Source organism: Hyla sarda, chromosome 10, assembly GCF_029499605.1.
Source record: "Hyla sarda isolate aHylSar1 chromosome 10, aHylSar1.hap1, whole genome shotgun sequence".
NCBI classification, from domain to species: Eukaryota; Metazoa; Chordata; class Amphibia; order Anura; family Hylidae; genus Hyla; species Hyla sarda.
Genome location: NC_079198.1, coordinates 27,565,462 through 27,579,905, shown reverse-complemented (window position 1 = coordinate 27,579,905; position 14,444 = coordinate 27,565,462). Strand labels below are relative to the sequence as shown.

At 46.7% G+C, this 14,444-nt stretch overlaps 1 protein-coding gene and 1 long non-coding RNA gene across 2 annotated transcripts in view; one reads left to right on the top strand and one right to left on the bottom strand.

Annotated features, from left to right (window-relative positions):
- LOC130293349 (uncharacterized) overlaps nucleotides 1–8,830 on the top strand; it is a 133,490-nt gene extending 124,660 nt beyond the window's left edge. The window contains exon 4 of the long non-coding RNA XR_008848184.1: nucleotides 8,630–8,830. This is a non-coding gene — a long non-coding RNA (uncharacterized LOC130293349). The remainder of the gene's footprint in view (nucleotides 1–8,629) is intronic.
- Nucleotides 1–14,444, bottom strand: part of LOC130293348 (MOB kinase activator 2-like) — a 173,523-nt gene that overhangs the window by 102,434 nt on the left and 56,645 nt on the right. The gene's annotated exons all lie outside the window — the stretch shown is intronic.

Sequence of the window (14,444 nt, the reverse complement as noted above, 5' to 3'; positions counted from 1 at the left end):
GAGAGCCCTCCAGAATTTAGACACGAATTGGACACCTCTATCCGAGACAATCTGCGTAGGCAACCCGTGAAGACGAAAAATGTGTACAAAAAATTGTTTAGCCAACTGAGGCGCAGAAGGAAGACCAGGAAGAGGGATGAAATGTGCCATTTTGGAGAATCGATCAACGACCACCCAAATAACAGTGTTGCCACGGGAAGGGGGTAAATCAGTAATAAAATCCATACCAATCAGAGACCAAGGCTGTTCGGGGACAGGCAGAGGATGAAGAAAACCAGCGGGCTTCTGGCGAGGAGTCTTATCCCGGGCACAGATAGTGCAGGCTCGCACAAAGTCCACAACATCCGTCTCCAGAGTCGGCCACCAATAGAAGCGGGAGATGAGTTGCACAGATTTCTTGATGCCCGCATGACCTGCGAGATGGGAGGAGTGACCCCATTTGAGGATTCCGAGGCGTTGGCGTGGAGAAACAAAAGTCTTTCCTGGAGGAGTCTGCCTGATGGAGGCAGGAGAAGTGGAGATCAGGCAGTCAGGTGGAATGATGTGTTGCGGAGAGAGTTCAACTTCTGAGGCATCCGAGGAACGGGAGAGAGCATCGGCCCTAATGTTCTTATCGGCAGGACGAAAGTGAATCTCAAAATTAAATCGGGCAAAGAACAGAGACCACCGGGCCTGGCGAGGATTCAGCCGTTGGGCAGACTGGAGGTAGGAGAGGTTCTTGTGGTCGGTGTAGATAATAACAGGAAAACTTGATCCCTCCAGCAGATGCCTCCATTCCTCAAGTGCTAGTTTAATGGCTAGAAGCTCTCGATCCCCGATGGAGTAGTTCCTCTCCGCTGGAGAGAAGGTCCTAGAGAAAAAACCACAAGTGACAGCATGCCCGGAAGAATTTTTTTGTAGAAGAACAGCTCCAGCTCCCACTGAGGAGGCATCAACCTCCAATAGGAAGGGTTTGGAAGGGTCAGGTCTGGAGAGCACGGGAGCTGAAGAAAAGGCAGACTTGAGTCGTTTAAAGGCGTCTTCTGCTTGAGGAGGCCAGGACTTGGGATCAGCATTTTTTTTGGTTAAAGCCACGATAGGAGCCACAATGGTAGAAAAATGTGGAATAAATTGCCTGTAATAATTGGCGAACCCCAAAAAGCGTTGGATAGCACGGAGTCCGGAGGGGCGTGGCCAATCTAAGACGGCAGAGAGTTTGTCTGGATCCATCTGTAGTCCCTGGCCAGAGACCAAATATCCTAGAAAAGGAAGAGATTGGCATTCAAACAGACATTTCTCAATTTTGGCATAGAGTTGATTGTCACGAAGTCTCTGAAGAACCATACGGACATGCTGGCGGTGTTCTTCTAGATTGGCAGAAAAAATTAGGATATCGTCCAGATATACAACAACACAGGAGTATAACAAATCACGAAAAATTTCATTGACAAAGTCTTGGAAGACGGCAGGGGCGTTGCACAGGCCAAAGGGCATGACCAGATACTCAAAGTGTCCATCTCTGGTGTTAAATGCCGTTTTCCACTCATCCCCCTCTCTGATGCGGATGAGGTTATAGGCGCCTCTTAAGTCCAATTTAGTAAAGATGTGGGCACCTTGGAGGCGATCAAAGAGTTCAGAGATGAGGGGTAAGGGGTAGCGGTTCTTAACCGTGATTTTATTAAGACCGCGGTAGTCAATGCAAGGACGTAGGGAGCCATCTTTTTTGGACACAAAGAAAAATCCGGCTCCGGCCGGAGAGGAGGATTTACGGATAAAGCCCTTTTTTAGATTCTCCTGGACGTATTCAGACATGGCAAGAGTCTCTGGGGCAGAGAGAGGATAAATTCTGCCCCGGGGTGGAGTAGTGCCCGGGAGGAGGTCGATAGGACAATCATAAGGCCTGTGAGGAGGTAGAGTCTCAGCTTGTTTTTTGCAGAAAACATCCGCGAAATCCATATAGGCCTTAGGGAGACCGGTTACTGGAGGAACCACAGAGTTACGGCAAGGGTTACTGGCAACCGGTTTTAGACAGTTCTTGGAACAAGAGGACCCCCAACTCTTGATCTCCCCCGTGGACCAATCCAGGGTTGGGGAATGAAGTTGAAGCCAGGGAAGTCCAAGGAGAATTTCCGAGGTGCAATTGGGGAGGACCAAAAGTTCAATCCTCTCGTGATGAGATCCGATGCTCATAAGAAGGGGCTCCGTGCGGAAACGTATGGTACAGTCCAATCTTTCATTATTTACACAATTGATGTAGAGGGGTCTGGCGAGACTGGTCACTGGGATGTTGAACCTGTTGACGAGAGAGGCCAAAATAAAATTTCCTGCAGATCCAGAGTCCAAGAAGGCCACAGCAGGGAAGGAGAAGGCAGAGGCAGACATCCGCACAGGCACTGTAAGACGTGGAGAAGCAGAGTAGACATCAAGGACTGTCTCACCCTTGTGCGGAGTCAGCGTACGTCTTTCCAGGCGGGGAGGACGGATAGGACAATCCCTCAGGAAGTGTTCGGTACTAGCACAGTACAGGCAGAGGTTCTCCATACGGCGTCGTGTCCTCTCTTGAGGTGTCAGGCGAGACCGGTCGACCTGCATAGCCTCCACGGCGGAAGGCACAGGAACAGATTGCAGGGGACCAGAGGAGAGAGGAGCCGAGGAGAAGAAACGCCTCGTGCGAACAGAGTCCATATCTTGGCGGAGTTCCTGACGCCTTTCGGAAAAACGCATGTCAATGCGAGTGGCTAGGTGAATAAGTTCATGTAGATTAGCAGGAATTTCTCGTGCGGCCAGAACATCTTTAATGTTGCTGGATAGGCCTTTTTTGAAGGTCGCGCAGAGGGCCTCATTATTCCAGGACAATTCTGAAGCAAGAGTACGGAATTGTACGGCATACTCGCCAACGGAAGAATTACCCTGGACCAGGTTCAACAGGGCAGTCTCAGCAGAAGAGGCTCGGGCAGGTTCCTCAAAGACACTTCGGATTTCCGAGAAGAAGGAGTGTACAGAGGCAGTGACGGGGTCATTGCGGTCCCAGAGCGGTGTGGCCCATGACAGGGCTTTTCCGGACAGAAGGCTGACTACGAAAGCCACCTTAGACCTTTCAGTGGGAAACAGGTCCGACATCATCTCCAGATGCAGGGAACATTGGGAAAGAAAGCCACGGCAAAACTTAGAGTCCCCATCAAATTTATCCGGCAAGGATAGGCGTAGACCAGGAGCGGCCACTCGCTGCGGAGGAGGTGCAGGAGCTGGCGGAGGAGATGACTGCTGTAGCTGTGGTAGTAACTGTTGTAGCATAACGGTCAGTTGAGACAGCTGTTGGCCTTGTTGCGCTATCTGTTGTGACTGCTGGGCGACCACCGTGGTGAGGTCAGCGACAACTGGCAGAGGAACTTCAGCGGGATCCATGGCCGGATCTACTGTCACGATGCCGGCTGGCAGGTAGTGGATCCTCTGTGCCAGAGAGGGATTGGCGTGGACCGTGCTAGTGGACCGGTTCTAAGCCACTACTGGTTTTCACCAGAGCCCGCCGCAAAGCGGGATGGTCTTGCTGCGGCGGTAGTGACCAGGTCGTATCCACTAGCAACAGCTCACCTCTCTGGCTGCTGAAGATAGGCGCGGTACAAGGGAGTAGGCAGAAGCAAGGTCGGACGTAGCAGAAGGTCGGGGCAGGCAGCAAGGATCGTAGTCAGGGGCAACGGCAGAAGGTCTGGAAACACAGGCAAGGAACACACAAGGAACGCTTTCACTGGCACTAAGGCAACAAGATCCGGCAAGGGAGTGCAGGGGAAGTGAGGTGATATAGGGAAGTGCACAGGTGAACACACTAATAGGAACCACTGCGCCAATCAGCGGCGCAGTGGCCCTTTAAATCGCAGAGACCCGGCGCGCGCGCGCCCTAGGGAGCGGGGCCGCGCGCGCCGGGACAGGACAGACGGGGAGCGAGTCAGGTACGGGAGCCGGGGTGCGCATCGCGAGCGGGCGCTACCCGCATCGCGAATCGCATCCCGGCTGACAGCGGAATCGCAGCGCCCCGGGTCAGAGGATGTGACCGGAGCGCTGCAGCGAGGAGAGAGAAGCGAGCGCTCCGGGGAGGAGCGGGGACCCGGAGCGCTCGGCGTAACAATTTCCTGCTATAGGACACAGCTGTTCACCATCCACTAGTATGCTAATCTTCTTAAACTCACCTACTGGGTGGCAACCATTGAAGATTCCCTTGACAAGTATATTAGGACTGCATCATCTCTGCCTACATAAGTCAAAGCTATTGGAGGAAACTGTGTTGTTTACATTCTCCGACATTAGTTTTCCTGCCAGTCGCTAATAGAGATGAGCAAATTTTTTATTTTTTTTAAATTAGTAATGTATTTTATGATGTGTTTAATAAAGTGTGTGTGTTTGACTTATTTTTCTTAATTATTTTTACATTTTTTAGGTAGTACTACTACTCCCAGCATGGAACAGACTGTTCTATGATGGGAGCAGTAATACCTGTGCTAATAAACAGATCTCCGTGGGTGTCACTCCTGACACCCGAAGCGATCGTCTTAGATGTGGGCGGCTTTCTCGCATCTAGATAGGACGATCGCATCGGGTGTCAGGAGGGATACTTGCTGTGATCTGTCCTTAACTGCATGTACTACTGCGCCCAACATGGAGCACACTCTGCTCCATGCTGAGGGCTGTAGTACCTACATTAATAGAAAGATCACAGCGGGTGTCACTTCTGACACCCGATGCGATCGTCTTGTATAATGTATAGATGCGAGCGGCCAGACGCTCTTCTCTGGCCCCACTGTAGTATGAGTATATGACGTATATATAGCTATTATTCATATTTCCCGCAGAGAGATGTGAGTGGCTGGAACCATCTGGCCAATCACAGCTCTCTGCGGGAAATATGAATAAGTCATGTGAATTCTATTCACATCACTGGCGGGCCAGAGTATAGTGCAGAGATGCAAATACATTTTTATTATTGTCGGCTACATTTTTAGGTCCCTGCCCACCCACATAAATTGATCCCTGTTTTTTTTTTTTGGGTGGCTTTATAACTTTTTATACACCCAAGAATGGAGTCTACATTTAGGCTGCTTTCACACTATGCGTGTTCATCTGCTATTAAGCATCTGTTTTCTGTATTGTATAATAAAAAATGAAATAACGAATGATAATGGCTGAATAATATCCGTCAAAATAACAGGCATGTTCATCCATTAAGACCCGTTATAACATCTGTCATGTACCGTTATTTTATGGCTGTTTTAACACCTCTGTCTACAGACTCCCGCAGTCGGGACTACTACTACTCCCATCATGGAAAAGACTTGTTTCCATGATGGGAGAAGTAGTTCCCCGGTTGCGGGAGTCTGCCTGTGGCTGGGGAGGCTACATTAGTGTTTGTACTACTACCCTTATCATAGAACAGACTCTGTTTCATGATGGGGGTTGTAGTACATGGGCTGAGGGATTGATCGCACTGAGTCTCACTTCTGAGACCTGATGCGATCAGAAGTTATTAAACAGGGGAGTGGGTGGCATGCTCCACTCCCCTCCGATGTACAGTGTATTTTTCCCCGTCTGCGGGAGTCTGTAGGCAGAGGTGTTAAAACAGCCATAAAATAACGGTACATGACAGATGTTATAATGGGTCTTAACGGATGAATATGCCCGTTATTTTGACAAACCTTGTTCAGCCGTTAGCACCCATTATTTCATCCGTTATTATACATCCGTTTTTTACTTATACAATACACAAATGAATACTCATAGTGTGAAAGCAGCCTAAAATGTAGACTCCATTCTTGGGTGTATAAAAAATTATAAAGCCACCAAAAAAACCAAAAAACGTTAATGTTAATTTTTACACAGGAATCAACTTATGTGGGCAGGGACCTAAAAATGTATCCAACAATAATAAACATTTAGAAAGGGGCCATTTAAATGTAAAAATAGTAATGTATTTTAATATTGTGTTTAATAAAGTGTGTGTATGTGTTAACTTTTTTTTCTCAATTTTTTAGGTAGTATTAGGGATCGACCGATTATCATTTTGGCCGATATTATCGGCCGATATTCACGATTTTCTAAGTTATCTGTACCGTGCCGATAATGCCGATAATGCGGGCGCTTTAAATCAATGAACTGCAGCGGGTTTTGGGGGGCCAGAGACCGCCGCCCACTTCTCTCCCCTTGCCTGTCCTGGTGTCCTGAGTCCAATTACCGCTGCCAGAGACCAGCTGTCACGCCCCCTCCCATAGACTTGCGGAGTCGTGACGTCACAGTCTTGCGTCCCTGTGGTCGAGATGGACTCAGCCTGAGGACCTCCAGCGGGTCCGGAAGCCGCTACAGGTGGGTTCTGCATGGTAGATCCCGGGGGTCCCCAGCAGCGGGACCCTGGCGATCTGACATCTTATCCCCTATCCTTTGGATAGGGGATAAGATGTCTAGGGGCAGAGTACCCCTTTAATGGAAGCAGGATCTGTACTGGGATACTGCAGGTCCACACCCATTGCCTTGTAACATGGCGAATATAAGACTGGCCATACACATTGGCCCTGATTTACTGAGAGTGTTGAGTAGGTTTCTTTGTGGGTTTTAATTCCCTACAATTTTTTTTTTCACAGTCTTTACTAAGGTTTCGCTACATTTTGCTCTTTTCCCTACATTTAGTTTTTTTTTTGCAGATGCTCTGATCTGTGGGGTTTTTTTTTCAGCTCAAATCCACCACCTTTTCTTTAGAAATCTTAGTAAATATGTTGGGTTTTTATGAAAATGTTGGGGACACGCCCCTTTTCTGTGACCACGCCCCTTTTCTCGACAGCCACTTCCCTTTTTTTGGGTTTTCTCAGTAAAATGGAAAGTTGGTCGGATTTTTCATTTCTGGGGCAGACAGAATTCTTGCGCAGATTCTGGCGCAGACAGAATTTCTGGCTCACAACCCTACAAAAATATGTCTGGTTTACAATAATAAATCAGAGCCATTAGATGTAAGTTTGCCAGATTAGTTGGCTATCTCATATGAATGGAGTGTCCTGTTTCTCCCCCGGACAGCAAATGTAAGGGTTAAAGGGGTACCCGTGGAAAACTTAAAAAAAAAAAAAAAAAAAATCAACTGGAGCCAGAAAGTTAAACAGATTTGTAAATCACTTCTATTAAAAAATCTTAATCCTTCCGGTACTTTTTAGGGGCTGTATACTTGTTACGCCGAGCGCTCCGGGTCCCTGCTCCTCCCCGGAGCGCTCGCAGCGTTCCTCTCTCTGCAGCGCCCCGGTCAGACCCGCTAACCAGGAGCGCTGCACTGACATTGCCGGCGGGGATGCGATTCGCATAGCGGGACGCGCCCGCTCGCGAATCACGTCCCAAGTCACTCACCTGTCCCGGTCCCCGGCTGTCACGTCCTGGCGTGCGCGGCTCCGCTCCTCAGGGCGCACGCGCGCCAGCTCTCTAAGATTTAAAGGGCCAGTGCACCAGTGATTGGTGCCTGGCCCAATCAGCCTAATTAGCTTCCACCTGCTCCCTGTCCATATTACCTCACTTCCCCTGCACTTCCTTGCCGGATCTTGTTGCCTTGTGCCAGTGAAAGCGTTTAGTGTTGTCCAAAGCCTGTGTTACCTGATCTCCTGCTATCCATATTGACTACGAACCTTGCCGCCTGCCCCGACCTTCTGCTACGTCTGACCTTGCCTCTGCCTAGTCCTTCTGTCCCACGCCATCTCAGCAGTCAGAGAGGTTGAGCCGTTGCCGGTGGATACGACCTGGTTGCTACTGCCGCAGCAAGACCATCCCGCTTTGCGGCGGGTTCTGGTGAATACCAGTAGCATCCCTAGAACCGGTCCACCGACACGGTCCACGCCAATCCCTCGCTGACACAGAGGATCCACATCCAGCTAGCCGAATCATAACAATACTAAAGAGAAATCCAAAAAAGAATTGCATTTCCTCTAATATCATGACCACAGTGCTCTCGGCTGACCTCTGCTGTCCATTTTAGGAACTGTCCAGAGCAGCATATGTTTGTCATGAGGATTTTCTTCTGCTCTGGACAGTTCCTAAAATGGACAACAGAGGTCAGCCGAGAGGACTGTGGTCAGGACATCAGAGGAAATGCATTTCTTTTTTGGATTTCTCTTTAGTATACAGCCCCTAAAAAGTACTGGAAGGATTAAGATTTTTTAATAGAAGTGATTTGCAGATCTGTTTAACTTTATGGCACCAGTTGATTTAAAAAAAAAAAAAGTTTTCCACGGGAGTACCCCTTTAAGAAGGGCTGGATATAGAGTAGTGTTCCCATAGGGTAGTGTTCCCGAACCAAGGTGCCTCTAGCTGTTGCAAAACTACAACTCCCAGCATTCTCGGACAGCCTTCGGCTGTCCGAGCATGCTGGGAGTTGTAGTTTTGCAGCAGCTGGAGGCACCCTGTTTGATAAACACTGCCATAGGGATAAGCTGCTTATGTTTTAGCACAAACATGCGTTTCTCGGGCAAACAGGGTGAGAACATTATTAATGTATAATGTCCTTTATACTAAACAATCCAGAGGCCCCTTTTAATGTACAGCCTCAAATCTAGTGTCTAATACAGAAATCCACAGCTGGGTCCGCACATTATTATTCAATGCCATATGTAAATTCATATTTGTTTTTCAATTATAGCCTATCTTTGTCTATTTGCTACATTTACAAAAACGGAACTTGGATCCTGACAGCACTTTGGCAATATGCCTGGATCTGCCGGTCTAGTAGTGGCAAAGCAAAAAAGCAAGTATCTGGAGACTGGGAAACAGACTGCATCTGCTTAAACAGAGGATAACAGTAAACTGAGCAACAGCGCCACCTGTATTCTCACTGTCAAAAAGCGTGCCCATTTTTTTTTCGCATTTTTTTTTTTACTGCAATGACTTTTAAAATATGACCTATGTGTTTTAATACTAGATAAGCGATATTTATTAATAATAATAATAATAAAATAAAAAAATAATAATAATAACTTCTTTTGATTTTGAAGTGAATGGGGTCTTCACATGTACGCTACAGTATATGATGGAATACTTTTTTGCCGGTAATGTAAAATAAGGTAAAGTTAAAGGGGTTATCCAGGAAAAAATATTTTTATATATATATATATATATATATATATATATATATATATATAAAATCAACTGGCTTCAGAAAGTTAAACAGATTTGTAAATTACTTCTATTAAAAAAATCTTCATCCTTTCAGGACTTATGAGCTTCTGAAGTTGAGTTGTTGTTTTCTGTCTAAGTGCTCTTTTGATGTCACCTGTCTCGGGAACCGCCCAGTTTAGAAGTAAATCCTCATAGCAAACCTTTTCTACTCTGTGCAGTTCCCAAGACAAGCAGAGATGTCAGCAAAGAGCACTGTTGCCAGACAGAAAACAACAACTCAACTTCAGCAGCTGATAATTATTGAAAGGATTAAGATTTTTTTATAGAAGTAATTTACAAATCTGTTTAACTTTCTGGAGCCAGTTGATATAAAAAAAAAAGTTTTTCCTGGAATACCCCTTTAACATCACCTCATATTGCAATGCAATGTATCATGTGTATTGTGTGCAACACAGCTCTCAGTGCCCATACACTTTTTATAGCTGTCGGACAAATGTTTGTTCAATTGAGAGTTATCTCTCCCATTCCCCAAAATACATGTGAATGCTCTGCTCGGCCAAACATGTATATGTTCTCAATGGAAAAATGGGGGAAGGGTGTAACTACCACCCTAGCAGCTGCTTCGGGACCCCTGAATGCCAGCTAGTGTTAACTGTGCCTGTAACCTCAGGATGCTGATACAGTTGAAGGGGTTGTCCAGTGGAAGACAACTTATCCCATAGGATAAGCGATGTGTCTGATCATGGGGGTCCGACTGCTTGGAACCCCCATCTCCAGAACGGAACCCAGTCTGTATTAGAGGATAAGGTGAATAGGGGATTGTAACACCCCACGGGTGTGGGCCCACTGTGCAACAAGGGACAGCTGGCCAGGCAGGCAGAATGGGGCAAACTGACACTAATGATAGTGTCAGACACAGCAGAGCTGAATAAGGTGTTATAGCAGAAGCTGTGAGAACAGCTAGCCAAGATGGCCACAGGTGCAGGCTGACAGGAACATGCTGCAAGCAGACAGGAATTGTAGTAGACAGTCCAAGTTCATACACAGGAGATACGGGTCAGAGTCCAAAGGGTGAGGCAAAGGAAAGTCCGGAATACAGGCAGGGATCAGCAACACAAGATCAGCAGACAGTCAGGTTTCAGAGACCTAGCAATGCAGAATACACAAACTTGCTGAGGCCTGGAACAGTAGGTGTGGCAGACTTATATATGCAGTGCCTGGCTTAGATTGGAGGAGGATCCATTAGAGAGTGCACACTGGCTCAGCCAGAGCTTGTGCATGGCCTCTAGTGGACATAGTGGAAAATGCAGCAAGAAACACACCATAGCAAGAAATACAGCAGACACATGGCACAGAGAATGTCGCCCGATGCTGGTAAGAACCAGGACACATGGTACGCTGGTGGTGGCCAACCAGCAGCATTACAGGGATAAGTTGTCTTTACTGGGCAACCCTGTTAAAGGCTACAGGATAGCAGAAAGCCACTGTCTCCCTCCTCCACCATATACTATCATAGGATGCTGGTGCCTATGAAGTTCCGAGATGATGATGTCAGTCACAATCGTCACATTCCAAATAGTAATCCCCTACCCTGAAGTCCTCAGCATAATCTCAGAGCCTCATAGGCTGCGGGCCTAGGAGGGTGGCACGAAAAAAAAGAGCACATCCTGGGAGCAAGGGTAGGTGGGTATAAAAAAGTACTGTTTATGGGTCGCTTGCCTTCCTGTAGTTCATCACAAAGCACCCTCTTATATCTCCCTAATAATTTAAGTTATTGTAATGTGATGTCCCAGTACGGGATGATGTGGCCCCTTACTGTCCTCCTGCACTGTCAGGCAGAGTCCTTTCATGTCCCCAGGGCTCCCCTGCAGCTTACCCCCATTATGTATATAGGTTTGCCTCATTTAATGTACCGTTGCTTTAATGTTTGTACCACGTTGTTGTTAACCAAAGAGAGCTCCAGTGACCAGGCACCCCCCCCCCCCCCGAGTGACCTATGGGCTCCTAGCACAGCCCCCCTATATAACCAGGGGAGGGGCTGAGGTCCAGTGAAGTCATCTCAGTGTCTGTGTCCAGAGCATTGGAGGCCTCAAGCCTAAAGTCCTGCAGCCACAAGTCGGTCATCAGTAAGTCAAGTCATCTTATTGTCAGTCACCATCTCTGTCAAGTCAAGTCCATCTGTAGTCACCGTAGCCTGCACTAAAGTCAGTCTAACTACTGCAAGTCCCAGCAATCCTGCGAGGTCCGTCTATGTCACTGGTCACCTCCCTGGGATATTTGGCTGTACTGCAAAGACTATATCACCTATCTTTCCTCAGTAAAGCTGCCATTATCCTTAATAAGACATTGGTGTCTTCATTGCCCCTGCCTAACCCAGGATCAGCGGTATTACCTTCGGGTGGTTAAGGCTAAACTACACCCTGGCATCACAACAAGAAGGGGTTAATACCATCTGGCCTTTGGGCCATAACATTTGCCTTGCACCTACCCTGCACCTTACACCCTGATGACACCACAGTAAGCTGTGAAAGTAAGCTTAGCCCCATTACATGCTATCTAATAGACAGTTAGAAGCTGCTAGATGCTTTTAGGGTGCTAGTTAGCTCTATGACCTATTGGGGCTCTACCCTAAGTATCGCAAGTTGCTACACATTGTAGCTGCTGCTGGTATCAAGGTAATCCTAAAAACATGGCTTCTCCCTAACCATATAAACTATTTCCTGAAGGAACCCTCCTTTCACAAGGAATAGAAAATCCAACACTTCTTGTGTGGGAGAGCTCTACTAATATTTTACCAATCCCAGTCCAGAATATTATTAAGCAGTGTTTTTGGTGGCCGGTGTCGTACCAAGAACAACTATTACTAGTAGAATCTCCAATCATTGAGGAGAGGTGAAGCATGTGCCAATTGGCTTCTCATCTTCATCATGACCTACATTTGTGGAAGACTGACACTTCCCTGGAACAGGTACTTTTAACTGTGACCATTTAGTTCAAATACCACCAGACCGCCTTGCCTTGTAATTCTCTGCCCTGCTACTATTGTTTTTATTCTATTATGCTGGTACTTCATAAAAGTCAATAAATTCCTCTGGTCGTGTGCTCCCATGCACAGTCCATATAGTCAGACAACCCTATGTCCACCTAGGTACTGTTGAGAACAATAGATTAAATTCAACTTCACAGACATGACTAAAGCTGGCCACAACCATTAGACTTTGGTTAAACAGCATATGGAAAGTGCCAGGGACCGCAGGGGTGGTCCTCACTTTCAGAAGTTGGATGTTTTAAAAGAAATTCTAAAGTGGCAAGCTGGTATTGGGAGCCCGGCTATTGGATGGTGATAAGAGGTGAGGGCAGTGATTGGTTAGAAGTACCTGTGAAGTATCCTTTTTGAACGTGATCTCCCTCCCTCTATGGTGTTTTTTCTTGGTGTTTTTGGTTTGTCTTGTTTATTTATGGTTGTTTTTCTTGTCACAGCATGGCGGTTTTGTTAGCTTTAGACTAAAATAGGTGTTTGGAAGCACCTACATGTCCGCTGTTCATACAGGTGTTGGCATAGCCGGGATTTAATGTTTTATGGATAAGTCTCTTCGCAGTCATGTAGGGATCTGACACCAATATACAAGCTCTAATTGATCAAATAGTTGATCTTTTCTTTTTCTCAAAAGGGTCCAGTAACTGCTCACCCCCTTCCCTGAAGAGGTAAAATGTAGAGCTGAACGTCCCTTTTAAAGAAGTCCTATCAGGGTGAGCGGGTGTGCCGGAGACAGAGATGTTTGCATCAGTTTATAGTGGGGAGTCTCAAGTAGGGAACCCAACTTTGTGATATCCATATATCTTAATAACAGGGCTGGTGCAAGAATATTTGCCACCCTAGACAAAGCTAGTTTTGTCACCCCTTAACCCCACCCATTGATACACCCGCCTTTACTACTGGAATGACACACTGTAAGAAACCTCCTCCTCATGTAATCACCTTACTACTGGGGTGGCATACTGTAACAAACATACATTATAGAGACGGTGGTGCTGGCTGGGCGGGTGCCTCGGATGAGCAGTGGGCACTTCAAAAGCTGGCTGGCTACTAACTTTCTTTGCAGCGGACAGAGCATCAACAGGGCGCTCTAGGCGGCTGCCTATTTTGCCTGTAGGCAGAACCGGCCCTGCTTAATAATATCTATGGAAAGAGGTTATAGTATTGAAATAACTCCTGCAATGGTGGGTTCACAAGTTTAGTGATAGAAAGGAATGAAGACCAAGGGTATGTTCACACGATGGGATGTCCGTGGAAAATTCCACGGAAATATTCTGCACAGACATTCCGCTGTGGCAGAGTCCCATTGATTTCACATGGCGGAAATCCCCGATTCCGGCGTCCGCAAAAAGAATAGACTTGAGTATTCTTTTTTGCGGATTTCTCTCGGAATTGCATTGCTATCTATGAGACGGCACATTTCCAATTGCTCCTGCCAGATTGTTCAAATGTGCGGAATGTTTTCTGTGCAGACGTTTGGCTTATTTTATACCATGTGAGCACGGTCTAATGCTGCGGACTGCTTGAGTTCCTCCATACACATACAGACTCTGTTGAGTGTGCAGGTGTTCAGAATTGCAGTGGGTTATTTCCCCCAAGAACAAAGGGATCAGGCGTTGAAATGCAACATGTCTGACCCTTCTCTCCCTCGACATCTGTCATATGAAAAAAAATCAGTAAGCTCCCACATTAGGTCAATTGATCTTGACACAAACGTTGAGTTTGGCCAACATTAGTGCAGTGTGTATGAGCACCTTAAGAGGAAACTATTTTCTCTAGTTCACAAGGTTCTTAATGTTTATTATTGCGAAAATTCCTTCTAAATGTTGTAATAGCCGCTGATCCTGGTGACATTTTGTTCTGGTTTGCACAGTTTTACAGTCCGGATGATCTCACGTCTTTCTTCAGGCAGGTGGTTTATTTTGCAGATCTCTTCTACATTACGTCTCACTGTTACAGTGTCATCTCATCCACTTGGCTTGAGGGATATAATTTGGCACCTGGTGAGATAACACTCATGAAGGGACGCTAAGCTGCCAGGTCACTGGCTGTATTATCCTTTAATATTACTTTGTGTCTTTTTTTTTTTACCTGAAAAAATAGCATTTTTTATTGTCTCCCTGCCCCCATCACCCCTACGAAGAGCTTGCATTCCTCTGGGGAAAAGAGAAACAGAAACCTGAACAAATAAAAGTTAGTACAATTTAGGGTAGGTGGGGGTGGGGGGGGGGATGGAATGCATTTGCAATGTACCTGGAATGCTGGAATGTAGCAAGTCAAGCAGAAACTTGGTACACATTAA